Source organism: Vicugna pacos, chromosome 21 (genome assembly GCF_048564905.1).
Source record: "Vicugna pacos chromosome 21, VicPac4, whole genome shotgun sequence".
In the NCBI taxonomy this organism is placed as follows: domain Eukaryota; kingdom Metazoa; phylum Chordata; class Mammalia; order Artiodactyla; family Camelidae; genus Vicugna; species Vicugna pacos.
Window position 1 is genome coordinate 21,064,482 of NC_133007.1, and position 27,513 is coordinate 21,091,994.

At 60.0% G+C, this 27,513-nt stretch overlaps 15 non-coding genes across 15 annotated transcripts; 9 read left to right on the forward strand and 6 right to left on the reverse strand.

Moving 5' to 3' along the window:
- Nucleotides 1-3,570: 3,570 nt before the first annotated feature.
- Nucleotides 3,571-3,641, reverse strand: TRNAG-GCC (transfer RNA glycine (anticodon GCC)). Its single transcript has one exon. It is a non-coding gene; the product is annotated as a tRNA-Gly (tRNA).
- A 1,143-nt stretch (nucleotides 3,642-4,784) lies between these two features.
- TRNAL-CAG (transfer RNA leucine (anticodon CAG)) lies at nucleotides 4,785-4,867 on the reverse strand. The gene has a single exon. It is a non-coding gene; the product is annotated as a tRNA-Leu (tRNA).
- Nucleotides 4,868-5,439: 572 nt separating this feature from the next.
- On the forward strand, nucleotides 5,440-5,511 carry TRNAD-GUC (transfer RNA aspartic acid (anticodon GUC)). The gene has a single exon. It is a non-coding gene; the product is annotated as a tRNA-Asp (tRNA).
- Nucleotides 5,512-6,247: 736 nt separating this feature from the next.
- Nucleotides 6,248-6,319, forward strand: TRNAG-UCC (transfer RNA glycine (anticodon UCC)). The gene has a single exon. It is a non-coding gene; the product is annotated as a tRNA-Gly (tRNA).
- A 291-nt stretch (nucleotides 6,320-6,610) lies between these two features.
- TRNAE-CUC (transfer RNA glutamic acid (anticodon CUC)) lies at nucleotides 6,611-6,682 on the forward strand. The gene has a single exon. It is a non-coding gene; the product is annotated as a tRNA-Glu (tRNA).
- A 5,356-nt stretch (nucleotides 6,683-12,038) lies between these two features.
- TRNAG-GCC (transfer RNA glycine (anticodon GCC)) lies at nucleotides 12,039-12,109 on the reverse strand. The gene has a single exon. It is a non-coding gene; the product is annotated as a tRNA-Gly (tRNA).
- Nucleotides 12,110-13,225: 1,116 nt separating this feature from the next.
- TRNAL-CAG (transfer RNA leucine (anticodon CAG)) lies at nucleotides 13,226-13,308 on the reverse strand. The gene has a single exon. It is a non-coding gene; the product is annotated as a tRNA-Leu (tRNA).
- Nucleotides 13,309-13,880: 572 nt separating this feature from the next.
- On the forward strand, nucleotides 13,881-13,952 carry TRNAD-GUC (transfer RNA aspartic acid (anticodon GUC)). The gene has a single exon. It is a non-coding gene; the product is annotated as a tRNA-Asp (tRNA).
- A 735-nt stretch (nucleotides 13,953-14,687) lies between these two features.
- Nucleotides 14,688-14,759, forward strand: TRNAG-UCC (transfer RNA glycine (anticodon UCC)). Its single transcript has one exon. It is a non-coding gene; the product is annotated as a tRNA-Gly (tRNA).
- A 291-nt stretch (nucleotides 14,760-15,050) lies between these two features.
- On the forward strand, nucleotides 15,051-15,122 carry TRNAE-CUC (transfer RNA glutamic acid (anticodon CUC)). Its single transcript has one exon. It is a non-coding gene; the product is annotated as a tRNA-Glu (tRNA).
- A 5,345-nt stretch (nucleotides 15,123-20,467) lies between these two features.
- TRNAG-GCC (transfer RNA glycine (anticodon GCC)) lies at nucleotides 20,468-20,538 on the reverse strand. The gene has a single exon. It is a non-coding gene; the product is annotated as a tRNA-Gly (tRNA).
- Nucleotides 20,539-21,660: 1,122 nt separating this feature from the next.
- TRNAL-CAG (transfer RNA leucine (anticodon CAG)) lies at nucleotides 21,661-21,743 on the reverse strand. The gene has a single exon. It is a non-coding gene; the product is annotated as a tRNA-Leu (tRNA).
- A 572-nt stretch (nucleotides 21,744-22,315) lies between these two features.
- On the forward strand, nucleotides 22,316-22,387 carry TRNAD-GUC (transfer RNA aspartic acid (anticodon GUC)). The gene has a single exon. It is a non-coding gene; the product is annotated as a tRNA-Asp (tRNA).
- Nucleotides 22,388-23,122: 735 nt separating this feature from the next.
- On the forward strand, nucleotides 23,123-23,194 carry TRNAG-UCC (transfer RNA glycine (anticodon UCC)). Its single transcript has one exon. It is a non-coding gene; the product is annotated as a tRNA-Gly (tRNA).
- A 291-nt stretch (nucleotides 23,195-23,485) lies between these two features.
- Nucleotides 23,486-23,557, forward strand: TRNAE-CUC (transfer RNA glutamic acid (anticodon CUC)). Its single transcript has one exon. It is a non-coding gene; the product is annotated as a tRNA-Glu (tRNA).
- The last annotated feature ends 3,956 nt before the right edge of the window (nucleotides 23,558-27,513 follow it).

Sequence of the window (27,513 nt, forward strand, 5' to 3'; positions counted from 1 at the left end):
CGTGCGGTGTGCGGGTGGGACCGATGTAGGGAAGAGGGTGGCCATGGAGTAGGAGTGGGTCTGAGGAGCCCGTGGGAGGCCAGGAGTGGTGGAAGTGAGTCTTCTGCACAGGATGCGTGAGAGAGGGGCTGGGGTACTAGGGGCTGGTGGCGGGTAGAGGGGAGCGAGCCTGGAGTCTTCGACGTAGGGCAGATAGCAAGCGGGGGGGGGGGTGGCAGAGGCGGGTGAGTGGGCTGTGGTACGAGGACGATGGTGGGAGAGGACCCCAGCGGGGCGGTGGGTGAGAGGGCGAGACAGGTGGCCTGTGCTTTGAGGTGGTCAGGCTAACCAGTGGGCTGGGGCTGGGGCAGCAGGGTAGGAAACAGGCAAGGGAAGGACAGAAACAAGAGTAGGAGACTGGGGCTAGGCGAGGTCTAAATTGAGTGGGGCATTCTACAGCCCCAGAGACACAGATAATCTCTCAACAGGAAACACTTTCAATCCGTCAAGTCTCAGGTGTGTGTGTGTGTGTGTGTGTGTGTGTGTGTGTGTGTCTGTGTGTGTGTGTCTGTGTGTTTCTGTGTGTGTGTGGCAGGGTGTGTGGCGGGGTTTGGAGCTGAGGGGATGTGGGTTGGGGAGAGTGGCAGGTGAGGATGGAGTCGAGATGTAAAGAGGCCACAAAGGAGAGCTACTACATGATCCAGCAACCCCACTGCAGGCTATACATGTGGGAAGGATGCAACCTCCTCTTCGAGAAGATACAAGCACCGCCCCCCTCGTCCACGTTCCTAGCAGCACTGTTTGCAATAGCTGAGACCCAGAATGAACCCAAGGGCCCATGAGTGGACGATGGACCTAAAAAGATGCGTTGCATAAATATACCGTAGAATATTACTCAGCCATAAAGAAGGATGACATATTGTCATTTGAGGCCACATGGATGGATCTAGAGTCCATCAAACTACGTGAAGGAAGTCAGACTGAGAAAGATAAATGTTATATAATATCACTTCCGGGTGGAATCTAAAACATAATAGACATGAATCTGTGGACAAAACAGAAACACACTCCACGGACATCGAAAACCAACTGACGGTTATGCGAGGGGAAAGGGAAGGGTGGAGGGATCAGTTAGGAGTGTGGGATTAACAGATACACGCTACTGTGTATAAAATAGAGAAGCAACACGGACCTGCTGAATAACACAGGCAGCGATCTTCAATATCCTGGAATACCCTATGAAGGAAACTAATCTGAAAATACAATATACATACAAACCGAACCACTGTGCTGTACACCCGACCTAATACAGGAGCGGAAATCAACTACACTTCAACGACAACGACAACAACAATGAAGGCACCAAAGGAGAGCTACCATATGATCCAGCAACCCCACTGCTGGGTACGTACGTGGGAAAGATGAAACCTCTACTTCGAAAAGATGCAGGCACCGCCCCCCTCCTCCAGGACCTTCCTAGCAGCACTATTTGCAATAGCCGAGACCCAGAATGAACCCAAGGGCCCATGAGCGGACGGTGGACTTAAGAAGATGCGCTGTATAAACCTACCATAGCATATTACTCAGCCACAAAGAAGGATGAAATATTGTCATTCGCTGCCACATGAATGGACCTAGAGTCTATCACACTATGTGAAGTAAGTCAGATATGGAGCAAGATAAATATTATATGATATCCACTTCCAGGTGGAATCTAAAACGTAATAGACATCTGTCTATGTACAAAACAGAAACACACTCCGCAGACATCGATAACCAACTGACGGTTACGCATGGGGAAAGGGAAGAGTGGAGGGATCAGTTAGGAGTATGGGGTTAACAGAAACACGCTACTGCGTATAAAATAGAGAAGCAACACGGACTTGCTGAATAACACAGGGAACGATCTTCAATGTCCTGGAATACCCTATAATGGAAAATAATCTGAAACTACAGTATACATACTAAACCGAATCACTTTGCTGTATACTTGAAACTAATACGGTCTTAGAAATCGACTACACTTCAACGACAACGAAAACAACAATGAAGGCACCAATGGAGAGTTACCATGTGATCCAGCCGTCCCCCTCCTGAGTATGTATGCGGAAAACACAAAACCTCTAATTGGGAAAGATTCATACACCTCAGTGTTCATAGCAGCACTGTGGACCATAGCCATGACAGGGGAAAAAATCTCAGGTGTCAATCCGTGGATGATTGGCTTAAGGAAATATGAGATATAGATAGGTAGGTAGCTAGGTAGCTAGCTAGCTAGATAGATAGATGGATAGATAGAGATCGATAGATACACAAATAGATAAGAGAGAGAAAAATAGAGTGAGAGAGAGATATTTTCAATGTATTAAAAATCAATCTCACGGAATATTACTCAGCCACTAAAAAGCATGAGATCTTGTCATTTGCAGCAACACGGATGGACCTAGACAGCACTGAACCTAGTATAATAAGTCAGACAGAAGGACAAAACTACATATATGTGGAATCCAAACAATAGTACAAGTGAATCTCTGTGCAGAACAGAAACAGATTCACAGATAGAGAGAACAAACTTACCGTTACCCAAGGGGAAAGTGTAGGGGAGGGATCAATTAGGAGCTGGTGTTAGCGGGTAGGAACAACAGGATTTACGGTACAGCACCGAGAAGTATATTCAACGTCTCGTAATTACCTGTAACGGAAAGGAACGATATATATGTGTATAGATACACATGTATTGAAAAGATAATCAGTTTACTGTACCCCTGAAAATAACACAATACTGTAAATCAACTAGACTTGTATTAAAATGCAAATTCAAAAAAAAAAAAAAAGAGGCCAAACGGACTGACGCAAGGGCAGAACCCTTGACAAATTAGGATTTGATGGTGCTGGGGGTTGGTGTCGCTAGGTGGGGTGCCAGTGGTGGGAGGAGGGCTTCAGGGGAGGGGGTGGTGCTTGTTGTTGGGGTGTTGGTGGTGATGGTGGTTTTAGTGGTGGGGGAGCGGGCGGGTGTTCGACAAATGTCTCGGCTGAGGGACGTAAAGTGAACACAGAGTGCACTCTGCCATGATATTGTGGCATTCCTCTTTGGAATTCCTCATGCAGGATAACGCTTTGGGGACACTCCTGGGGAGTGCAATGTGGCCCTCCCAGGGGTGGCAGCTTTTCGGTTCCTGGTTGAGCAAACACTGTGTAACTTTCAGAGTGTGGGGAGAGTGAGGCAGAGAGCGGGGAAGCGCGGTGAAACGTGAAGAGGTGGGGCGAGCGGGTGCCAGTGTAGGGTGTTCCTTCCAGTGAGCCGTGTGACCCCAGCGGGATCAGGGTAAGAAAGAGAAAAGGGACAAGGAAGGTGGGTGGGCGCGAGAGTGGCTGAGCCCGCAAGGTGTCAGTTCGCGGAGGCTTGGCTCTCGGGGTAAAGTTTTCGTCCCACGGAGGGTAGGGGGCGCCGGCGTGGGCAGGCCAGGAGAGGGAAGGTGCGGCGGTGGGCTGCGGGTGGGAGCATGCTGTGGTAGGACAGGTGCCTTGAGCGTGGGAGAGGGGAAGCCTAGCTCCGCTGTGGGCTGCGAGACCAAAAGGGGACTGGGTCGCTGCATGGGCCGGGAATCGAACCCGGGCCTCCCGCGTGGCAGGCGAGAATTCTACCACTGAACCACCCATGCACCGATGGCCGCCGCCGCCCGACGCCGCCCCAGCGGCGCTCGCCGCCAACCGCCAGACACTGGTGGCTCGCTGCTCGCCCACGGACACCCGCTCCACGTGAGCAGGAGGCGGTGAGTGACCTGAAGGAGAGGCTCCGGGGGAACGGGGAGGACCCCCAGGGCGCGGCGCGGCGCGGTCGGAGGGAAGGAGGGACGCAGGGACGGAGGCGGACTCGGCCCAACCTGCGCTTCCGAATCTGCCGTCCAGGGCCGCCGCCAGACTGTCAGTGTCGCCGGAGGAAGCCAGGAACCGGACCCAGCCTGGCCTGCGCCCGGATTCCAGTCAGGGCAGGCGACGCGTGGCAGGTGCGGCTGAGCTCGGACGCTCCTCTCAGCGACCGCCGGCCCTGGCCCAAAGTCCCTCTGGCGCCTGGCTTTCTCGCTCGTGCCGGGCGTTGGCGGGCAGCAGGCTGGAGAGGGGATGGGAGCTCGGGCTGTGAGGAGACAGCGAGTGTGGGACATGGGCGCCTGGGAGCGCCGCCGCCGCCGCCGCCGCCGCCGCCGCCGCCGCCGCCGCCGCCGCCGCCGCCGCCGCCGCCGCCGCCGCCGCCGCCGCCGCCGCCGCCGCCGCGCCAAAGACCAGCGGTGTCTGTGTCTGAGCCTGGCTTCTGCGCTCCTGCCGGCCGCTCTCCCGAAGGGTCCCGCTCCGGTGCGTTGGCTGTGAGGAGGAGCACTTTGGCAGAGTGGCTGCTGGCTCGTGGACAGCCGTCTGAGGGAGCGCGCCGGGGTGTGGCTGGGTCCGGCCGGGGCAGCGGCTTCTCGCGTGAACATGCGCTGTGGCGCCAAGGGGGGGTGGTGAAAGAAGTGCCGCGAAGGCCTGCACTGCGAAGGCGAGGAGGGCGTGTGTCCTGAACGCCAGTTTCCAGAGGGTTCCCCCTGGGCTGTTTCTGTGAGGCCGGCGCACAGGACTGAGCAGGAAGAGCGGCTGTGGCTGAGGAGGTCCTGCGTGGGAGAGGCGTCGTGTGGGTGTCGCGTCGAGGGGGCCGGAGTCTGGGGAGCTGGCAAGAGTGCGAGGCAGGAGCGGAGTGTGAGGCGGTAGGGTGTTGTCCAGGCCTGGGACGGGCCGGGTGCAGCATTTGTTGGGCGGGCCAAAAAAGGCTGGCTTGTCAGGAGTGGGATTCGAACCCACGCCTCCAGGGGAGACTGCGACCTGAACGCAGCGCCTTAGACCGCTCGGCCATCCTGACGGCGGGCCTGGGCGCGTCGCCGCTCGGCTGGCTGGGACCCGACGCCGACGCGGACACCGATGCCCTTGGCCCGACGCGGTGCTCTGCGCCAGCGGGCGGCCGTCCGGGCCAACGGGGGAGCGAGGCCAGCCGGCGCGCCCGGCTCGCCGCCGCCGCCCCCTCGCCCACCCCTGGCCCGGGACCCAGCCGGGCCGCGTCCGGCCAGCTTCTGCCGCCGGCCGCGCCCACCCCTCCGCCTCTTCTCCCGGGACGTGGCACGGCGAGCGCCCACCTCCTCCTCACAGCCTTGCTTGCGCTCTCCGGCCCCCTCGGGCCCCTCCTCCCGGCGCGATCCTGGCGTCGGGGGCTATAGGCGGCGCGCACTGGGAGTTTCCAGCGCCACGCGGATCCGGGTCCCTGGCGGGGTCCCGGGCTGCCTCCTTGGATGACGCGTTTGGTGTGGTGTCGGGTCGGGTCGGGCACGTGGCGGGCGCCCGTGGTGGGCGGGGGTCCGAGGACGGGGTGGGGGAGGGGTGTGGGTAGGCGTCTGCAGGCAGCCGGAGAGCGGTCGGGCGCCCAGGAGGCCGCCGCCGTCCTCGTTAGTATAGTGGTGAGTATCCCCGCCTGTCACGCGGGAGACCGGGGTTCGATTCCCCGACGGGGAGGCAACACGCCCCTTTTTGGTGGCTGGCGCCGCTCTCTGTCCAGCCGCCTGGCCCCAAGGGCCCTTCTTCTCGTCCCTCCGCCCTCCAGCGGGGCCTGCCCACCCTCAACCGCCTCCAGCCCTCCACCCCTGCAACCCCTTGCCCGTCCTCCTCGCCGGGCGCTCGGGCGCTCGGGCGCCACGGCCGAGCGAGGGCCTCCTGTCGACCCCACAAGCGCCCGACGACATTGCGGCCCGCCCACAGTGGCTGCCGCAGTGGGCTCCTTGCGACGCGACGCACACCTGCACAGCTTCACGGCTGCCGGGGCGGGTGTGGGGCGGATGAGTCCCGTCTCCTTTCGGTGCGGGGGAGTGGCCTCGCCCAACACCCGTCGGAGAAGGGCTTTGGCGAGCCGGGAACCAGAGGTCGTGTGCCCGGGGAGGGAGGAGGGCCGCGGGCCGCGGCGTGCAGCCGAGGGCCCGGCAGCAGCAAGGCAGCGGCAGCGCGCACCCCCCCACCTCACCCCCCCCCCCAGCCCCAGAAGCGGTCGGGCCGTGGGCGAGGGCAGCTGCGTAGGGCTGGCGCGGCTGAGGCGCCCGGGGAGACCGTCGGTGGCGCCTGAGGCAGCGCAGAGCTGCTGGCGGACGGGGCGTCGGGGCAGGGCCGCGCCCGGCCGCCGCAGGGGCAGCGGCAGCGGCGGCGAGACTGCGCTCCGGCGAGCCCGGGGCCGGCGTGTCGGGGCGGCCCGGGCTGTGCGGCGTTGGTGGTATAGTGGTGAGCATAGCTGCCTTCCAAGCAGTTGACCCGGGTTCGATTCCCGGCCAACGCAGCGGGCCCATCTTTTGCCGAGCTCCACGGCCGGCCCTCCTTCCCTGGGCCCGTGAGGGAGAACTGGAAGCTGGGCGCAGAAAAGAGGGAGCTAGGTGGCCTGCGGCTTCTCGCGCGTGTGCGAGGAGGAGGCGCGCAGTGTTTTGAGGGTGCCAGCAAGCAGGAAGAACGCTAGGGCACGTGGCTTGCCGGGGGCGGAGGGCGGCTGGACGTGGAAAGGCCGGGCCTTGGCGCCAAGGCAGCGCCCAGTGGCTGGGTCGAGCAGAGGCGGGCCAGACGCGGAGCCCGACGCTCCCTGGTGGTCTAGTGGTTAGGATTCGGCGCTCTCACCGCCGCGGCCCGGGTTCGATTCCCGGTCAGGGAAGCATTTCTTCTTCCTCGCCGCCTACCAACCTCCCCAGCGCGTCCACAAACACTCCGCCCCCACCCCACCACCACCTCCCTTTTAGCCCACGCGCCAAGCCAACTCGTCCGCTCCTTCTCCCCCTCCTCGTGACCTCCGCGCCCCGACAAGAGCCACCCGGTACCCTCCACCTGCAGCCCCAGGCCCTGGCGTGCAACCTCCACCCTCGTGCCCCGCCAAACCTTTTGGCCTCGCGCGCCCACCCACTCGAGGCCTTCGGCGTCCCACCCACTCGAGGCCTTCGGCGTCCCACCCACTCGAGGCCTTCGGCGACTCCTCCTGCTCCGACGCTTGCCCCAGCCCCAAACACGACTGGCCGGCGCAGCCGTGGTCACGAGCGTGCTTGGACTGTCAAGCGGCACTACTTCTGCCACCACAATCCTCGCGGCTGACAAGCCACCCTCTCTTCCCAGCTCAGGCGGTGGTGCTGCTGCTTGTGCTGGTGGTGCTGGTGGTGCTGGTGGTGCCGCTGGTGACGGTGCTGGTGACCGTGGTGGACAGGGTGCCGGCGATGGCGCTGCAGGTTGTGCCGGCGGCGACGGTGGTGGTGGTTGGCGGCATCACTGGTGGCCGCGTCGACGGAAAGCGGAAGGCGCGGGAGAGGGCCCTCCATCTCCAAGTTGGGCCACTTGCCGGGACTGGCCGTCCCTTACGTCTCCTTTCAAGCCAGCGACCAGCCTCGATGGCTTACCTGCTGCGTGCCAGGTCCTGGACTGCCCTCGAAGCCCGTGGGCCTGTCGTTGGGCTTCAAGGACGCGGTGGTCTTGAACCGCGCAGGGGAGCAGACAGGCTGCCGGGAGGCGGAGGTGTGAAAAGGCATCTGGCCACGTGCTTGTAGTTGGACGAAAGGGCAGTGGAGGTGAGAAAGCAGGCAGAAACCGGATACCGTCCGGGAAACCTTAGCTATGCAAGTGGGAGGGTGTGGAGACAGATGCGTGGCAGGGTGCACTACCAGCCAACATGGTATTCGGATTGCATTCCCGGTACTCTCAGTCCTGTCACAGAGAGGCAAGAATGTTACCGACGGTACCACCCCCTCCACTACCAGCAAACACACACACACACACACACACACACACACACACACACACCAGAGTCACACACACACACACACGCACCCCTCACCTAGCTCTGACTTCTAATATTCCCCATTCCCACGTTACGATCTATTATTGGATGGACTCCATCCCTCTCTTCAGCCTGTCTTCACCTTTCCTATGGATTCTGGCCATGGTAAATCACAGGCCAGGCTTGGGCGCGTCTGTCAGCAAAGGGTTTGGTGTGCGGTTCACAGCTTGTTTCCTTCAGAGGCAGAGTGGACAGCCGATGAGCTGCAGCATTTGGCGGCGGCAGTAGAGTCGCTGGATTTAGACCAAGCCGGTTGCCCTGTGGAAGGGAGCCCCTGTCGGCATATGGGTGCATTCCATCACCGCAGGCGCTTTCGTCACCGCCCTTGTGGGTGTGTTCGGGGTGAGTGTGGGTGGGTGAGAGTACGGGGTGAAGGTGTTTGTTGCCGTGGTTGGGGGCCACCCCACGAGGGTTAGGGAACGGAGCCAGACGACCCCATAGAGAAGGGCCAGCCTTGAGCCTCGGGTTGGGAGGTGGCAGGACGAGTCCAGGGCACTGGGTGGAGCGCAGGTGCGAAGGAGAGGTGTGGGGCTTGCGGGGAACTGGCTAGGAGAGTAGTTGGCCACTCAGGCAGGGGCTCTGCCGAAGCTTGGGCCCGCGGTTGCCCTTGGCCCCCCAATTGCGTGCGGTGTGCGGGTGGGACCGATGTAGGGAAGAGGGTGGCCATGGAGTAGGAGTGGGTCTGAGGAGCCCGTGGGAGGCCAGGAGTGGTGGAAGTGAGTCTTCTGCACAGGATGCGTGAGAGAGGGGCTGGGGTACTAGGGGCTGGTGGCGGGTAGAGGGGAGCGAGCCTGGAGTCTTCGACGTAGGGCAGATAGCAAGCGGGGGGGGGGGGTGGCAGAGGCGGGTGAGTGGGCTGTGGTACGAGGACGATGGTGGGAGAGGACCCCAGCGGGGCGGTGGGTGAGAGGGCGAGACAGGTGGCCTGTGCTTTGAGGTGGTCAGGCTAACCAGTGGGCTGGGGCTGGGGCAGCAGGGTAGGAAACAGGCAAGGGAAGGACAGAAACAAGAGTAGGAGACTGGGGCTAGGCGAGGTCTAAATTGAGTGGGGCATTCTACAGCCCCAGAGACACAGATAATCTCTCAACAGGAAACACTTTCAATCCGTCAAGTCTCAGGTGTGTGTGTGTGTGTGTGTGTGTGTGTGTGTGTGTCTGTGTGTGTGTGTCTGTGTGTTTCTGTGTGTGTGTGGCAGGGTGTGTGGCGGGGTTTGGAGCTGAGGGGATGTGGGTTGGGGAGAGTGGCAGGTGAGGATGGAGTCGAGATGTAAAGAGGCCACAAAGGAGAGCTACTACATGATCCAGCAACCCCACTGCAGGCTATACATGTGGGAAGGATGCAACCTCCTCTTCGAGAAGATACAAGCACCGCCCCCCTCGTCCACGTTCCTAGCAGCACTGTTTGCAATAGCTGAGACCCAGAATGAACCCAAGGGCCCATGAGTGGACGATGGACCTAAAAAGATGCGTTGCATAAATATACCGTAGAATATTACTCAGCCATAAAGAAGGATGACATATTGTCATTTGAGGCCACATGGATGGATCTAGAGTCCATCAAACTACGTGAAGGAAGTCAGACTGAGAAAGATAAATGTTATATAATATCACTTCCGGGTGGAATCTAAAACATAATAGACATGAATCTGTGGACAAAACAGAAACACACTCCACGGACATCGAAAACCAACTGACGGTTATGCGAGGGGAAAGGGAAGGGTGGAGGGATCAGTTAGGAGTGTGGGATTAACAGATACACGCTACTGTGTATAAAATAGAGAAGCAACACGGACCTGCTGAATAACACAGGCAGCGATCTTCAATATCCTGGAATACCCTATGAAGGAAACTAATCTGAAAATACAATATACATACAAACCGAACCACTGTGCTGTACACCCGACCTAATACAGGAGCGGAAATCAACTACACTTCAACGACAACGACAACAACAATGAAGGCACCAAAGGAGAGCTACCATATGATCCAGCAACCCCACTGCTGGGTACGTACGTGGGAAAGATGAAACCTCTACTTCGAAAAGATGCAGGCACCGCCCCCCTCCTCCAGGACCTTCCTAGCAGCACTATTTGCAATAGCCGAGACCCAGAATGAACCCAAGGGCCCATGAGCGGACGGTGGACTTAAGAAGATGCGCTGTATAAACCTACCATAGCATATTACTCAGCCACAAAGAAGGATGAAATATTGTCATTCGCTGCCACATGAATGGACCTAGAGTCTATCACACTATGTGAAGTAAGTCAGATATGGAGCAAGATAAATATTATATGATATCCACTTCCAGGTGGAATCTAAAACGTAATAGACATCTGTCTATGTACAAAACAGAAACACACTCCGCAGACATCGATAACCAACTGACGGTTACGCATGGGGAAAGGGAAGAGTGGAGGGATCAGTTAGGAGTATGGGGTTAACAGAAACACGCTACTGCGTATAAAATAGAGAAGCAACACGGACTTGCTGAATAACACAGGGAACGATCTTCAATGTCCTGGAATACCCTATAATGGAAAATAATCTGAAACTACAGTATACATACTAAACCGAATCACTTTGCTGTATACTTGAAACTAATACGGTCTTAGAAATCGACTACACTTCAACGACAACGAAAACAACAATGAAGGCACCAATGGAGAGTTACCATGTGATCCAGCCGTCCCCCTCCTGAGTATGTATGCGGAAAACACAAAACCTCTAATTGGGAAAGATTCATACACCTCAGTGTTCATAGCAGCACTGTGGACCATAGCCATGACAGGGGAAAAAATCTCAGGTGTCAATCCGTGGATGATTGGCTTAAGGAAATATGAGATATAGATAGGTAGGTAGCTAGGTAGCTAGCTAGCTAGATAGATAGATGGATAGATAGAGATCGATAGATACACAAATAGATAAGAGAGAGAAAAATAGAGTGAGAGAGAGATATTTTCAATGTATTAAAAATCAATCTCACGGAATATTACTCAGCCATTAAAAAGCATGAGATCTTGTCATTTGCAGCAACACGGATGGACCTAGACAGCACTGAACCTAGTATAATAAGTCAGACAGAAGGACAAAACTACATATATGTGGAATCCAAACAATAGTACAAGTGAATCTCTGTGCAGAACAGAAACAGATTCACAGATAGAGAGAACAAACTTACCGTTACCCAAGGGGAAAGTGTAGGGGAGGGATCAATTAGGAGCTGGTGTTAGCGGGTAGGAACAACAGGATTTACGGTACAGCACCGAGAAGTATATTCAACGTCTCGTAATTACCTGTAACGGAAAGGAACGATATATATGTGTATAGATACACATGTATTGAAAAGATAATCAGTTTACTGTACCCCTGAAAATAACACAATACTGTAAATCAACTAGACTTGTATTAAAATGCAAATTCAAAAAAAAAAAAAGAGGCCAAACGGACTGACGCAAGGGCAGAACCCTTGACAAATTAGGATTTGATGGTGCTGGGGGTTGGTGTCGCTAGGTGGGGTGCCAGTGGTGGGAGGAGGGCTTCAGGGGAGGGGGTGGTGCTTGTTGTTGGGGTGTTGGTGGTGATGGTGGTTTTAGTGGTGGGGGAGCGGGCGGGTGTTCGACAAATGTCTCGGCTGAGGGACGTAAAGTGAACATAGAGTGCACTCTGCCATGATATTGTGGCATTCCTCTTTGGAATTCCTCATGCAGGATAACGCTTTGGGGACACTCCTGGGGAGTGCAATGTGGCCCTCCCAGGGGTGGCAGCTTTTCGGTTCCTGGTTGAGCAAACACTGTGTAACTTTCAGAGTGTGGGGAGAGTGAGGCAGAGAGCGGGGAAGCGCGGTGAAACGTGAAGAGGTGGGGCGAGCGGGTGCCAGTGTAGGGTGTTCCTTCCAGTGAGCCGTGTGACCCCAGCGGGATCAGGGTAAGAAAGAGAAAAGGGACAAGGAAGGTGGGTGGGCGCGAGAGTGGCTGAGCCCGCAAGGTGTCAGTTCGCGGAGGCTTGGCTCTCGGGGTAAAGTTTTCGTCCCACGGAGGGTAGGGGGCGCCGGCGTGGGCAGGCCAGGAGAGGGAAGGTGCGGCGGTGGGCTGCGGGTGGGAGCATGCTGTGGTAGGACAGGTGCCTTGAGCGTGGGAGAGGGGAAGCCTAGCTCCGCTGTGGGCTGCGAGACCAAAAGGGGACTGGGTCGCTGCATGGGCCGGGAATTGAACCCGGGCCTCCCGCGTGGCAGGCGAGAATTCTACCACTGAACCACCCATGCACCGATGGCCGCCGCCGCCCGACGCCGCCCCAGCGGCGCTCGCCGCCAACCGCCAGACACTGGTGGCTCGCTGCTCGCCCACGGACACCCGCTCCACGTGAGCAGGAGGCGGTGAGTGACCTGAAGGAGAGGCTCCGGGGGAACGGGGAGGACCCCCAGGGCGCGGCGCGGCGCGGTCGGAGGGAAGGAGGGACGCAGGGACGGAGGCGGACTCGGCCCAACCTGCGCTTCCGAATCTGCCGTCCAGGGCCGCCGCCAGACTGTCAGTGTCGCCGGAGGAAGCCAGGAACCGGACCCAGCCTGGCCTGCGCCCGGATTCCAGTCAGGGCAGGCGACGCGTGGCAGGTGCGGCTGAGCTCGGACGCTCCTCTCAGCGACCGCCGGCCCTGGCCCAAAGTCCCTCTGGCGCCTGGCTTTCTCGCTCGTGCCGGGCGTTGGCGGGCAGCAGGCTGGAGAGGGGATGGGAGCTCGGGCTGTGAGGAGACAGCGAGTGTGGGACATGGGCGCCTGGGAGCGCCGCCGCCGCCGCCGCCGCCGCCGCCGCCGCCGCCGCCGCCGCCGCCGCCGCCGCCGCCGCCGCCGCGCCAAAGACCAGCGGTGTCTGTGTCTGAGCCTGGCTTCTGCGCTCCTGCCGGCCGCTCTCCCGAAGGGTCCCGCTCCGGTGCGTTGGCTGTGAGGAGGAGCACTTTGGCAGAGTGGCTGCTGGCTCGTGGACAGCCGTCTGAGGGAGCGCGCCGGGGTGTGGCTGGGTCCGGCCGGGGCAGCGGCTTCTCGCGTGAACATGCGCTGTGGCGCCAAGGGGGGGTGGTGAAAGAAGTGCCGCGAAGGCCTGCACTGCGAAGGCGAGGAGGGCGTGTGTCCTGAACGCCAGTTTCCAGAGGGTTCCCCCTGGGCTGTTTCTGTGAGGCCGGCGCACAGGACTGAGCAGGAAGAGCGGCTGTGGCTGAGGAGGTCCTGCGTGGGAGAGGCGTCGTGTGGGTGTCGCGTCGAGGGGGCCGGAGTCTGGGGAGCTGGCAAGAGTGCGAGGCAGGAGCGGAGTGTGAGGCGGTAGGGTGTTGTCCAGGCCTGGGACGGGCCGGGTGCAGCATTTGTTGGGCGGGCCAAAAAAGGCTGGCTTGTCAGGAGTGGGATTCGAACCCACGCCTCCAGGGGAGACTGCGACCTGAACGCAGCGCCTTAGACCGCTCGGCCATCCTGACGGCGGGCCTGGGCGCGTCGCCGCTCGGCTGGCTGGGACCCGACGCCGACGCGGACACCGATGCCCTTGGCCCGACGCGGTGCTCTGCGCCAGCGGGCGGCCGTCCGGGCCAACGGGGGAGCGAGGCCAGCCGGCGCGCCCGGCTCGCCGCCGCCGCCCCCTCGCCCACCCCTGGCCCGGGACCCAGCCGGGCCGCGTCCGGCCAGCTTCTGCCGCCGGCCGCGCCCACCCCTCCGCCTCTTCTCCCGGGACGTGGCACGGCGAGCGCCCACCTCCTCCTCACAGCCTTGCTTGCGCTCTCCGGCCCCCTCGGGCCCCTCCTCCCGGCGCGATCCTGGCGTCGGGGGCTATAGGCGGCGCGCACTGGGAGTTTCCAGCGCCACGCGGATCCGGGTCCCTGGCGGGGTCCCGGGCTGCCTCCTTGGATGACGCGTTTGGTGTGGTGTCGGGTCGGGTCGGGCACGTGGCGGGCGCCCGTGGTGGGCGGGGGTCCGAGGACGGGGTGGGGGAGGGGTGTGGGTAGGCGTCTGCAGGCAGCCGGAGAGCGGTCGGGCGCCCAGGAGGCCGCCGCCGTCCTCGTTAGTATAGTGGTGAGTATCCCCGCCTGTCACGCGGGAGACCGGGGTTCGATTCCCCGACGGGGAGGCAACACGCCCCTTTTTGGTGGCTGGCGCCGCTCTCTGTCCAGCCGCCTGGCCCCAAGGGCCCTTCTTCTCGTCCCTCCGCCCTCCAGCGGGGCCTGCCCACCCTCAACCGCCTCCAGCCCTCCACCCCTGCAACCCCTTGCCCGTCCTCCTCGCCGGGCGCTCGGGCGCTCGGGCGCCACGGCCGAGCGAGGGCCTCCTGTCGACCCCACAAGCGCCCGACGACATTGCGGCCCGCCCACAGTGGCTGCCGCAGTGGGCTCCTTGCGACGCGACGCACACCTGCACAGCTTCACGGCTGCCGGGGCGGGTGTGGGGCGGATGAGTCCCGTCTCCTTTCGGTGCGGGGGAGTGGCCTCGCCCAACACCCGTCGGAGAAGGGCTTTGGCGAGCCGGGAACCAGAGGTCGTGTGCCCGGGGAGGGAGGAGGGCCGCGGGCCGCGGCGTGCAGCCGAGGGCCCGGCAGCAGCAAGGCAGCGGCAGCGCGCACCCCCCCACCTCACCCCCCCCCCAGCCCCAGAAGCGGTCGGGCCGTGGGCGAGGGCAGCTGCGTAGGGCTGGCGCGGCTGAGGCGCCCGGGGAGACCGTCGGTGGCGCCTGAGGCAGCGCAGAGCTGCTGGCGGACGGGGCGTCGGGGCAGGGCCGCGCCCGGCCGCCGCAGGGGCAGCGGCAGCGGCGGCGAGACTGCGCTCCGGCGAGCCCGGGGCCGGCGTGTCGGGGCGGCCCGGGCTGTGCGGCGTTGGTGGTATAGTGGTGAGCATAGCTGCCTTCCAAGCAGTTGACCCGGGTTCGATTCCCGGCCAACGCAGCGGGCCCATCTTTTGCCGAGCTCCACGGCCGGCCCTCCTTCCCTGGGCCCGTGAGGGAGAACTGGAAGCTGGGCGCAGAAAAGAGGGAGCTAGGTGGCCTGCGGCTTCTCGCGCGTGTGCGAGGAGGAGGCGCGCAGTGTTTTGAGGGTGCCAGCAAGCAGGAAGAACGCTAGGGCACGTGGCTTGCCGGGGGCGGAGGGCGGCTGGACGTGGAAAGGCCGGGCCTTGGCGCCAAGGCAGCGCCCAGTGGCTGGGTCGAGCAGAGGCGGGCCAGACGCGGAGCCCGACGCTCCCTGGTGGTCTAGTGGTTAGGATTCGGCGCTCTCACCGCCGCGGCCCGGGTTCGATTCCCGGTCAGGGAAGCATTTCTTCTTCCTCGCCGCCTACCAACCTCCCCAGCGCGTCCACAAACACTCCGCCCCCACCCCACCACCACCTCCCTTTTAGCCCACGCGCCAAGCCAACTCGTCCGCTCCTTCTCCCCCTCCTCGTGACCTCCGCGCCCCGACAAGAGCCACCCGGTACCCTCCACCTGCAGCCCCAGGCCCTGGCGTGCAACCTCCACCCTCGTGCCCCGCCAAACCTTTTGGCCTCGCGCGCCCACCCACTCGAGGCCTTCGGCGTCCCACCCACTCGAGGCCTTCGGCGTCCCACCCACTCGAGGCCTTCGGCGACTCCTCCTGCTCCGACGCTTGCCCCAGCCCCAAACACGACTGGCCGGCGCAGCCGTGGTCACGAGCGTGCTTGGACTGTCAAGCGGCACTACTTCTGCCACCACAATCCTCGCGGCTGACAAGCCACCCTCTCTTCCCAGCTCAGGCGGTGGTGCTGCTGCTTGTGCTGGTGGTGCTGGTGGTGCTGGTGGTGCCGCTGGTGACGGTGCTGGTGACCGTGGTGGACAGGGTGCCGGCGATGGCGCTGCAGGTTGTGCCGGCGGCGACGGTGGTGGTGGTTGGCGGCATCACTGGTGGCCGCGTCGACGGAAAGCGGAAGGCGCGGGAGAGGGCCCTCCATCTCCAAGTTGGGCCACTTGCCGGGACTGGCCGTCCCTTACGTCTCCTTTCAAGCCAGCGACCAGCCTCGATGGCTTACCTGCTGCGTGCCAGGTCCTGGACTGCCCTCGAAGCCCGTGGGCCTGTCGTTGGGCTTCAAGGACGCGGTGGTCTTGAACCGCGCAGGGGAGCAGACAGGCTGCCGGGAGGCGGAGGTGTGAAAAGGCATCTGGCCACGTGCTTGTAGTTGGACGAAAGGGCAGTGGAGGTGAGAAAGCAGGCAGAAACCGGATACCGTCCGGGAAACCTTAGCTATGCAAGTGGGAGGGTGTGGAGACAGATGCGTGGCAGGGTGCACTACCAGCCAACATGGTATTCGGATTGCATTCCCGGTACTCTCAGTCCTGTCACAGAGAGGCAAGAATGTTACCGACGGTACCACCCCCTCCACTACCAGCAAACACACACACACACACACACACACACCAGAGTCACACACACACACACACGCACCCCTCACCTAGCTCTGACTTCTAATATTCCCCATTCCCACGTTACGATCTATTATTGGATGGACTCCATCCCTCTCTTCAGCCTGTCTTCACCTTTCCTATGGATTCTGGCCATGGTAAATCACAGGCCAGGCTTGGGCGCGTCTGTCAGCAAAGGGTTTGGTGTGCGGTTCACAGCTTGTTTCCTTCAGAGGCAGAGTGGACAGCCGATGAGCTGCAGCATTTGGCGGCGGCAGTAGAGTCGCTGGATTTAGACCAAGCCGGTTGCCCTGTGGAAGGGAGCCCCTGTCGGCATATGGGTGCATTCCATCACCGCAGGCGCTTTCGTCACCGCCCTTGTGGGTGTGTTCGGGGTGAGTGTGGGTGGGTGAGAGTACGGGGTGAAGGTGTTTGTTGCCGTGGTTGGGGGCCACCCCACGAGGGTTAGGGAACGGAGCCAGACGACCCCATAGAGAAGGGCCAGCCTTGAGCCTCGGGTTGGGAGGTGGCAGGACGAGTCCAGGGCACTGGGTGGAGCGCAGGTGCGAAGGAGAGGTGTGGGGCTTGCGGGGAACTGGCTAGGAGAGTAGTTGGCCACTCAGGCAGGGGCTCTGCCGAAGCTTGGGCCCGCGGTTGCCCTTGGCCCCCCAATTGCGTGCGGTGTGCGGGTGGGACCGATGTAGGGAAGAGGGTGGCCATGGAGTAGGAGTGGGTCTGAGGAGCCCGTGGGAGGCCAGGAGTGGTGGAAGTGAGTCTTCTGCACAGGATGCGTGAGAGAGGGGCTGGGGTACTAGGGGCTGGTGGCGGGTAGAGGGGAGCGAGCCTGGAGTCTTCGACGTAGGGCAGATAGCAAGCGGGGGGGGGGGTGGCAGAGGCGGGTGAGTGGGCTGTGGTACGAGGACGATGGTGGGAGAGGACCCCAGCGGGGCGGTGGGTGAGAGGGCGAGACAGGTGGCCTGTGCTTTGAGGTGGTCAGGCTAACCAGTGGGCTGGGGCTGGGGCAGCAGGGTAGGAAACAGGCAAGGGAAGGACAGAAACAAGAGTAGGAGACTGGGGCTAGGCGAGGTCTAAATTGAGTGGGGCATTCTACAGCCCCAGAGACACAGATAATCTCTCAACAGGAAACACTTTCAATCCGTCAAGTCTCAGGTGTGTGTGTGTGTGTGTGTGTGTCTGTGTGTGTGTGTCTGTGTGTGTGTGTCTGTGTGTTTCTGTGTGTGTGTGGCAGGGTGTGTGGCGGGGTTTGGAGCTGAGGGGATGTGGGTTGGGGAGAGTGGCAGGTGAGGATGGAGTCGAGATGTAAAGAGGCCACAAAGGAGAGCTACTACATGATCCAGCAACCCCACTGCAGGCTATACATGTGGGAAGGATGCAACCTCCTCTTCGAGAAGATACAAGCACCGCCCCCCTCGTCCACGTTCCTAGCAGCACTGTTTGCAATAGCTGAGACCCAGAATGAACCCAAGGGCCCATGAGTGGACGATGGACCTAAAAAGATGCGTTGCATAAATATACCGTAGAATATTACTCAGCCATAAAGAAGGATGACATATTGTCATTTGAGGCCACATGGATGGATCTAGAGTCCATCAAACTACGTGAAGGAAGTCAGACTGAGAAAGATAAATGTTATATAATATCACTTCCGGGTGGAATCTAAAACATAATAGACATGAATCTGTGGACAAAACAGAAACACACTCCACGGACATCGAAAACCAACTGACGGTTATGCGAGGGGAAAGGGAAGGGTGGAGGGATCAGTTAGGAGTGTGGGATTAACAGATACACGCTACTGTGTATAAAATAGAGAAGCAACACGGACCTGCTGAATAACACAGGCAGCGATCTTCAATATCCTGGAATACCCTATGAAGGAAACTAATCTGAAAATACAATATACATACAAACCGAACCACTGTGCTGTACACCCGACCTAATACAGGAGCGGAAATCAACTACACTTCAACGACAACGACAACAACAATGAAGGCACCAAAGGAGAGCTACCATATGATCCAGCAACCCCACTGCTGGGTACGTACGTGGGAAAGATGAAACCTCTACTTCGAAAAGATGCAGGCACCGCCCCCCTCCTCCAGGACCTTCCTAGCAGCACTATTTGCAATAGCCGAGACCCAGAATGAACCCAAGGGCCCATGAGCGGACGGTGGACTTAAGAAGATGCGCTGTATAAACCTACCATAGCATATTACTCAGCCACAAAGAAGGATGAAATATTGTCATTCGCTGCCACATGAATGGACCTAGAGTCTATCACACTATGTGAAGTAAGTCAGATATGGAGCAAGATAAATATTATATGATATCCACTTCCAGGTGGAATCTAAAACGTAATAGACATCTGTCTATGTACAAAACAGAAACACACTCCGCAGACATCGATAACCAACTGACGGTTACGCATGGGGAAAGGGAAGAGTGGAGGGATCAGTTAGGAGTATGGGGTTAACAGAAACACGCTACTGCGTATAAAATAGAGAAGCAACACGGACTTGCTGAATAACACAGGGAACGATCTTCAATGTCCTGGAATACCCTATAATGGAAAATAATCTGAAACTACAGTATACATACTAAACCGAATCACTTTGCTGTATACTTGAAACTAATACGGTCTTAGAAATCGACTACACTTCAACGACAACGAAAACAACAATGAAGGCACCAATGGAGAGTTACCATGTGATCCAGCCGTCCCCCTCCTGAGTATGTATGCGGAAAACACAAAACCTCTAATTGGGAAAGATTCATACACCTCAGTGTTCATAGCAGCACTGTGGACCATAGCCATGACAGGGGAAAAAATCTCAGGTGTCAATCCGTGGATGATTGGCTTAAGGAAATATGAGATATAGATAGGTAGGTAGCTAGGTAGCTAGCTAGCTAGATAGATAGATGGATAGATAGAGATCGATAGATACACAAATAGATAAGAGAGAGAAAAATAGAGTGAGAGAGAGATATTTTCAATGTATTAAAAATCAATCTCACGGAATATTACTCAGCCACTAAAAAGCATGAGATCTTGTCATTTGCAGCAACACGGATGGACCTAGACAGCACTGAACCTAGTATAATAAGTCAGACAGAAGGACAAAACTACATATATGTGGAATCCAAACAATAGTACAAGTGAATCTCTGTGCAGAACAGAAACAGATTCACAGATAGAGAGAACAAACTTACCGTTACCCAAGGGGAAAGTGTAGGGGAGGGATCAATTAGGAGCTGGTGTTAGCGGGTAGGAACAACAGGATTTACGGTACAGCACCGAGAAGTATATTCAACGTCTCGTAATTACCTGTAACGGAAAGGAACGATATATATGTGTATAGATACACATGTATTGAAAAGATAATCAGTTTACTGTACCCCTGAAAATAACACAATACTGTAAATCAACTAGACTTGTATTAAAATGCAAATTCAAAAAAAAAAAAAAAGAGGCCAAACGGACTGACGCAAGGGCAGAACCCTTGACAAATTAGGATTTGATGGTGCTGGGGGTTGGTGTCGCTAGGTGGGGTGCCAGTGGTGGGAGGAGGGCTTCAGGGGAGGGGGTGGTGCTTGTTGTTGGGGTGTTGGTGGTGATGGTGGTTTTAGTGGTGGGGGAGCGGGCGGGTGTTCGACAAATGTCTCGGCTGAGGGACGTAAAGTGAACACAGAGTGCACTCTGCCATGATATTGTGGCATTCCTCTTTGGAATTCCTCATGCAGGATAACGCTTTGGGGACACTCCTGGGGAGTGCAATGTGGCCCTCCCAGGGGTGGCAGCTTTTCGGTTCCTGGTTGAGCAAACACTGTGTAACTTTCAGAGTGTGGGGAGAGTGAGGCAGAGAGCGGGGAAGCGCGGTGAAACGTGAAGAGGTGGGGCGAGCGGGTGCCAGTGTAGGGTGTTCCTTCCAGTGAGCCGTGTGACCCCAGCGGGATCAGGGTAAGAAAGAGAAAAGGGACAAGGAAGGTGGGTGGGCGCGAGAGTGGCTGAGCCCGCAAGGTGTCAGTTCGCGGAGGCTTGGCTCTCGGGGTAAAGTTTTCGTCCCACGGAGGGTAGGGGGCGCCGGCGTGGGCAGGCCAGGAGAGGGAAGGTGCGGCGGTGGGCTGCGGGTGGGAGCATGCTGTGGTAGGACAGGTGCCTTGAGCGTGGGAGAGGGGAAGCCTAGCTCCGCTGTGGGCTGCGAGACCAAAAGGGGACTGGGTCGCTGCATGGGCCGGGAATCGAACCCGGGCCTCCCGCGTGGCAGGCGAGAATTCTACCACTGAACCACCCATGCACCGATGGCCGCCGCCGCCCGACGCCGCCCCAGCGGCGCTCGCCGCCAACCGCCAGACACTGGTGGCTCGCTGCTCGCCCACGGACACCCGCTCCACGTGAGCAGGAGGCGGTGAGTGACCTGAAGGAGAGGCTCCGGGGGAACGGGGAGGACCCCCAGGGCGCGGCGCGGCGCGGTCGGAGGGAAGGAGGGACGCAGGGACGGAGGCGGACTCGGCCCAACCTGCGCTTCCGAATCTGCCGTCCAGGGCCGCCGCCAGACTGTCAGTGTCGCCGGAGGAAGCCAGGAACCGGACCCAGCCTGGCCTGCGCCCGGATTCCAGTCAGGGCAGGCGACGCGTGGCAGGTGCGGCTGAGCTCGGACGCTCCTCTCAGCGACCGCCGGCCCTGGCCCAAAGTCCCTCTGGCGCCTGGCTTTCTCGCTCGTGCCGGGCGTTGGCGGGCAGCAGGCTGGAGAGGGGATGGGAGCTCGGGCTGTGAGGAGACAGCGAGTGTGGGACATGGGCGCCTGGGAGCGCCGCCGCCGCCGCCGCCGCCGCCGCCGCCGCCGCCGCCGCCGCCGCCGCCGCCGCCGCCGCCGCCGCCGCCGCGCCAAAGACCAGCGGTGTCTGTGTCTGAGCCTGGCTTCTGCGCTCCTGCCGGCCGCTCTCCCGAAGGGTCCCGCTCCGGTGCGTTGGCTGTGAGGAGGAGCACTTTGGCAGAGTGGCTGCTGGCTCGTGGACAGCCGTCTGAGGGAGCGCGCCGGGGTGTGGCTGGGTCCGGCCGGGGCAGCGGCTTCTCGCGTGAACATGCGCTGTGGCGCCAAGGGGGGGTGGTGAAAGAAGTGCCGCGAAGGCCTGCACTGCGAAGGCGAGGAGGGCGTGTGTCCTGAACGCCAGTTTCCAGAGGGTTCCCCCTGGGCTGTTTCTGTGAGGCCGGCGCACAGGACTGAGCAGGAAGAGCGGCTGTGGCTGAGGAGGTCCTGCGTGGGAGAGGCGTCGTGTGGGTGTCGCGTCGAGGGGGCCGGAGTCTGGGGAGCTGGCAAGAGTGCGAGGCAGGAGCGGAGTGTGAGGCGGTAGGGTGTTGTCCAGGCCTGGGACGGGCCGGGTGCAGCATTTGTTGGGCGGGCCAAAAAAGGCTGGCTTGTCAGGAGTGGGATTCGAACCCACGCCTCCAGGGGAGACTGCGACCTGAACGCAGCGCCTTAGACCGCTCGGCCATCCTGACGGCGGGCCTGGGCGCGTCGCCGCTCGGCTGGCTGGGACCCGACGCCGACGCGGACACCGATGCCCTTGGCCCGACGCGGTGCTCTGCGCCAGCGGGCGGCCGTCCGGGCCAACGGGGGAGCGAGGCCAGCCGGCGCGCCCGGCTCGCCGCCGCCGCCCCCTCGCCCACCCCTGGCCCGGGACCCAGCCGGGCCGCGTCCGGCCAGCTTCTGCCGCCGGCCGCGCCCACCCCTCCGCCTCTTCTCCCGGGACGTGGCACGGCGAGCGCCCACCTCCTCCTCACAGCCTTGCTTGCGCTCTCCGGCCCCCTCGGGCCCCTCCTCCCGGCGCGATCCTGGCGTCGGGGGCTATAGGCGGCGCGCACTGGGAGTTTCCAGCGCCACGCGGATCCGGGTCCCTGGCGGGGTCCCGGGCTGCCTCCTTGGATGACGCGTTTGGTGTGGTGTCGGGTCGGGTCGGGCACGTGGCGGGCGCCCGTGGTGGGCGGGGGTCCGAGGACGGGGTGGGGGAGGGGTGTGGGTAGGCGTCTGCAGGCAGCCGGAGAGCGGTCGGGCGCCCAGGAGGCCGCCGCCGTCCTCGTTAGTATAGTGGTGAGTATCCCCGCCTGTCACGCGGGAGACCGGGGTTCGATTCCCCGACGGGGAGGCAACACGCCCCTTTTTGGTGGCTGGCGCCGCTCTCTGTCCAGCCGCCTGGCCCCAAGGGCCCTTCTTCTCGTCCCTCCGCCCTCCAGCGGGGCCTGCCCACCCTCAACCGCCTCCAGCCCTCCACCCCTGCAACCCCTTGCCCGTCCTCCTCGCCGGGCGCTCGGGCGCTCGGGCGCCACGGCCGAGCGAGGGCCTCCTGTCGACCCCACAAGCGCCCGACGACATTGCGGCCCGCCCACAGTGGCTGCCGCAGTGGGCTCCTTGCGACGCGACGCACACCTGCACAGCTTCACGGCTGCCGGGGCGGGTGTGGGGCGGATGAGTCCCGTCTCCTTTCGGTGCGGGGGAGTGGCCTCGCCCAACACCCGTCGGAGAAGGGCTTTGGCGAGCCGGGAACCAGAGGTCGTGTGCCCGGGGAGGGAGGAGGGCCGCGGGCCGCGGCGTGCAGCCGAGGGCCCGGCAGCAGCAAGGCAGCGGCAGCGCGCACCCCCCCACCTCACCCCCCCCCCAGCCCCAGAAGCGGTCGGGCCGTGGGCGAGGGCAGCTGCGTAGGGCTGGCGCGGCTGAGGCGCCCGGGGAGACCGTCGGTGGCGCCTGAGGCAGCGCAGAGCTGCTGGCGGACGGGGCGTCGGGGCAGGGCCGCGCCCGGCCGCCGCAGGGGCAGCGGCAGCGGCGGCGAGACTGCGCTCCGGCGAGCCCGGGGCCGGCGTGTCGGGGCGGCCCGGGCTGTGCGGCGTTGGTGGTATAGTGGTGAGCATAGCTGCCTTCCAAGCAGTTGACCCGGGTTCGATTCCCGGCCAACGCAGCGGGCCCATCTTTTGCCGAGCTCCACGGCCGGCCCTCCTTCCCTGGGCCCGTGAGGGAGAACTGGAAGCTGGGCGCAGAAAAGAGGGAGCTAGGTGGCCTGCGGCTTCTCGCGCGTGTGCGAGGAGGAGGCGCGCAGTGTTTTGAGGGTGCCAGCAAGCAGGAAGAACGCTAGGGCACGTGGCTTGCCGGGGGCGGAGGGCGGCTGGACGTGGAAAGGCCGGGCCTTGTCGCCAAGGCAGCGCCCAGTGGCTGGGTCGAGCAGAGGCGGGCCAGACGCGGAGCCCGACGCTCCCTGGTGGTCTAGTGGTTAGGATTCGGCGCTCTCACCGCCGCGGCCCGGGTTCGATTCCCGGTCAGGGAAGCATTTCTTCTTCCTCGCCGCCTACCAACCTCCCCAGCGCGTCCACAAACACTCCGCCCCCACCCCACCACCACCTCCCTTTTAGCCCACGCGCCAAGCCAACTCGTCCGCTCCTTCTCCCCCTCCTCGTGACCTCCGCGCCCCGACAAGAGCCACCCGGTACCCTCCACCTGCAGCCCCAGGCCCTGGCGTGCAACCTCCACCCTCGTGCCCCGCCAAACCTTTTGGCCTCGCGCGCCCACCCACTCGAGGCCTTCGGCGTCCCACCCACTCGAGGCCTTCGGCGTCCCACCCACTCGAGGCCTTCGGCGACTCCTCCTGCTCCGACGCTTGCCCCAGCCCCAAACACGACTGGCCGGCGCAGCCGTGGTCACGAGCGTGCTTGGACTGTCAAGCGGCACTACTTCTGCCACCACAATCCTCGCGGCTGACAAGCCACCCTCTCTTCCCAGCTCAGGCGGTGGTGCTGCTGCTTGTGCTGGTGGTGCTGGTGGTGCTGGTGGTGCCGCTGGTGACGGTGCTGGTGACCGTGGTGGACAGGGTGCCGGCGATGGCGCTGCAGGTTGTGCCGGCGGCGACGGTGGTGGTGGTTGGCGGCATCACTGGTGGCCGCGTCGACGGAAAGCGGAAGGCGCGGGAGAGGGCCCTCCATCTCCAAGTTGGGCCACTTGCCGGGACTGGCCGTCCCTTACGTCTCCTTTCAAGCCAGCGACCAGCCTCGATGGCTTACCTGCTGCGTGCCAGGTCCTGGACTGCCCTCGAAGCCCGTGGGCCTGTCGTTGGGCTTCAAGGACGCGGTGGTCTTGAACCGCGCAGGGGAGCAGACAGGCTGCCGGGAGGCGGAGGTGTGAAAAGGCATCTGGCCACGTGCTTGTAGTTGGACGAAAGGGCAGTGGAGGTGAGAAAGCAGGCAGAAACCGGATACCGTCCGGGAAACCTTAGCTATGCAAGTGGGAGGGTGTGGAGACAGATGCGTGGCAGGGTGCACTACCAGCCAACATGGTATTCGGATTGCATTCCCGGTACTCTCAGTCCTGTCACAGAGAGGCAAGAATGTTACCGACGGTACCACCCCCTCCACTACCAGCAAACACACACACACACACACACACACACACACACACACACACCAGAGTCACACACACACACACACGCACCCCTCACCTAGCTCTGACTTCTAATATTCCCCATTCCCACGTTACGATCTATTATTGGATGGACTCCATCCCTCTCTTCAGCCTGTCTTCACCTTTCCTATGGATTCTGGCCATGGTAAATCACAGGCCAGGCTTGGGCGCGTCTGTCAGCAAAGGGTTTGGTGTGCGGTTCACAGCTTGTTTCCTTCAGAGGCAGAGTGGACAGCCGATGAGCTGCAGCATTTGGCGGCGGCAGTAGAGTCGCTGGATTTAGACCAAGCCGGTTGCCCTGTGGAAGGGAGCCCCTGTCGGCATATGGGTGCATTCCATCACCGCAGGCGCTTTCGTCACCGCCCTTGTGGGTGTGTTCGGGGTGAGTGTGGGTGGGTGAGAGTACGGGGTGAAGGTGTTTGTTGCCGTGGTTGGGGGCCACCCCACGAGGGTTAGGGAACGGAGCCAGACGACCCCATAGAGAAGGGCCAGCCTTGAGCCTCGGGTTGGGAGGTGGCAGGACGAGTCCAGGGCACTGGGTGGAGCGCAGGTGCGAAGGAGAGGTGTGGGGCTTGCGGGGAACTGGCTAGGAGAGTAGTTGGCCACTCAGGCAGGGGCTCTGCCGAAGCTTGGGCCCGCGGTTGCCCTTGGCCCCCCAATTGCGTGCGGTGTGCGGGTGGGACCGATGTAGGGAAGAGGGTGGCCATGGAGTAGGAGTGGGTCTGAGGAGCCCGTGGGAGGCCAGGAGTGGTGGAAGTGAGTCTTCTGCACAGGATGCGTGAGAGAGGGGCTGGGGTACTAGGGGCTGGTGGCGGGTAGAGGGGAGCGAGCCTGGAGTCTTCGACGTAGGGCAGATAGCAAGCGGGGGGGGGGGTGGCAGAGGCGGGTGAGTGGGCTGTGGTACGAGGACGATGGTGGGAGAGGACCCCAGCGGGGCGGTGGGTGAGAGGGCGAGACAGGTGGCCTGTGCTTTGAGGTGGTCAGGCTAACCAGTGGGCTGGGGCTGGGGCAGCAGGGTAGGAAACAGGCAAGGGAAGGACAGAAACAAGAGTAGGAGACTGGGGCTAGGCGAGGTCTAAATTGAGTGGGGCATTCTACAGCCCCAGAGACACAGATAATCTCTCAACAGGAAACACTTTCAATCCGTCAAGTCTCAGGTGTGTGTGTGTGTGTGTGTGTGTGTGTGTGTGTGTGTCTGTGTGTGTGTGTCTGTGTGTTTCTGTGTGTGTGTGGCAGGGTGTGTGGCGGGGTTTGGAGCTGAGGGGATGTGGGTTGGGGAGAGTGGCAGGTGAGGATGGAGTCGAGATGTAAAGAGGCCACAAAGGAGAGCTACTACATGATCCAGCAACCCCACTGCAGGCTATACATGTGGGAAGGATGCAACCTCCTCTTCGAGAAGATACAAGCACCGCCCCCCTCGTCCACGTTCCTAGCAGCACTGTTTGCAATAGCTGAGACCCAGAATGAACCCAAGGGCCCATGAGTGGACGATGGACCTAAAAAGATGCGTTGCATAAATATACCGTAGAATATTACTCAGCCATAAAGAAGGATGACATATTGTCATTTGAGGCCACATGGATGGATCTAGAGTCCATCAAACTACGTGAAGGAAGTCAGACTGAGAAAGATAAATGTTATATAATATCACTTCCGGGTGGAATCTAAAACATAATAGACATGAATCTGTGGACAAAACAGAAACACACTCCACGGACATCGAAAACCAACTGACGGTTATGCGAGGGGAAAGGGAAGGGTGGAGGGATCAGTTAGGAGTGTGGGATTAACAGATACACGCTACTGTGTATAAAATAGAGAAGCAACACGGACCTGCTGAATAACACAGGCAGCGATCTTCAATATCCTGGAATACCCTATGAAGGAAACTAATCTGAAAATACAATATACATACAAACCGAACCACTGTGCTGTACACCCGACCTAATACAGGAGCGGAAATCAACTACACTTCAACGACAACGACAACAACAATGAAGGCACCAAAGGAGAGCTACCATATGATCCAGCAACCCCACTGCTGGGTACGTACGTGGGAAAGATGAAACCTCTACTTCGAAAAGATGCAGGCACCGCCCCCCTCCTCCAGGACCTTCCTAGCAGCACTATTTGCAATAGCCGAGACCCAGAATGAACCCAAGGGCCCATGAGCGGACGGTGGACTTAAGAAGATGCGCTGTATAAACCTACCATAGCATATTACTCAGCCACAAAGAAGGATGAAATATTGTCATTCGCTGCCACATGAATGGACCTAGAGTCTATCACACTATGTGAAGTAAGTCAGATATGGAGCAAGATAAATATTATATGATATCCACTTCCAGGTGGAATCTAAAACGTAATAGACATCTGTCTATGTACAAAACAGAAACACACTCCGCAGACATCGATAACCAACTGACGGTTACGCATGGGGAAAGGGAAGAGTGGAGGGATCAGTTAGGAGTATGGGGTTAACAGAAACACGCTACTGCGTATAAAATAGAGAAGCAACACGGACTTGCTGAATAACACAGGGAACGATCTTCAATGTCCTGGAATACCCTATAATGGAAAATAATCTGAAACTACAGTATACATACTAAACCGAATCACTTTGCTGTATACTTGAAACTAATACGGTCTTAGAAATCGACTACACTTCAACGACAACGAAAACAACAATGAAGGCACCAATGGAGAGTTACCATGTGATCCAGCCGTCCCCCTCCTGAGTATGTATGCGGAAAACACAAAACCTCTAATTGGGAAAGATTCATACACCTCAGTGTTCATAGCAGCACTGTGGACCATAGCCATGACAGG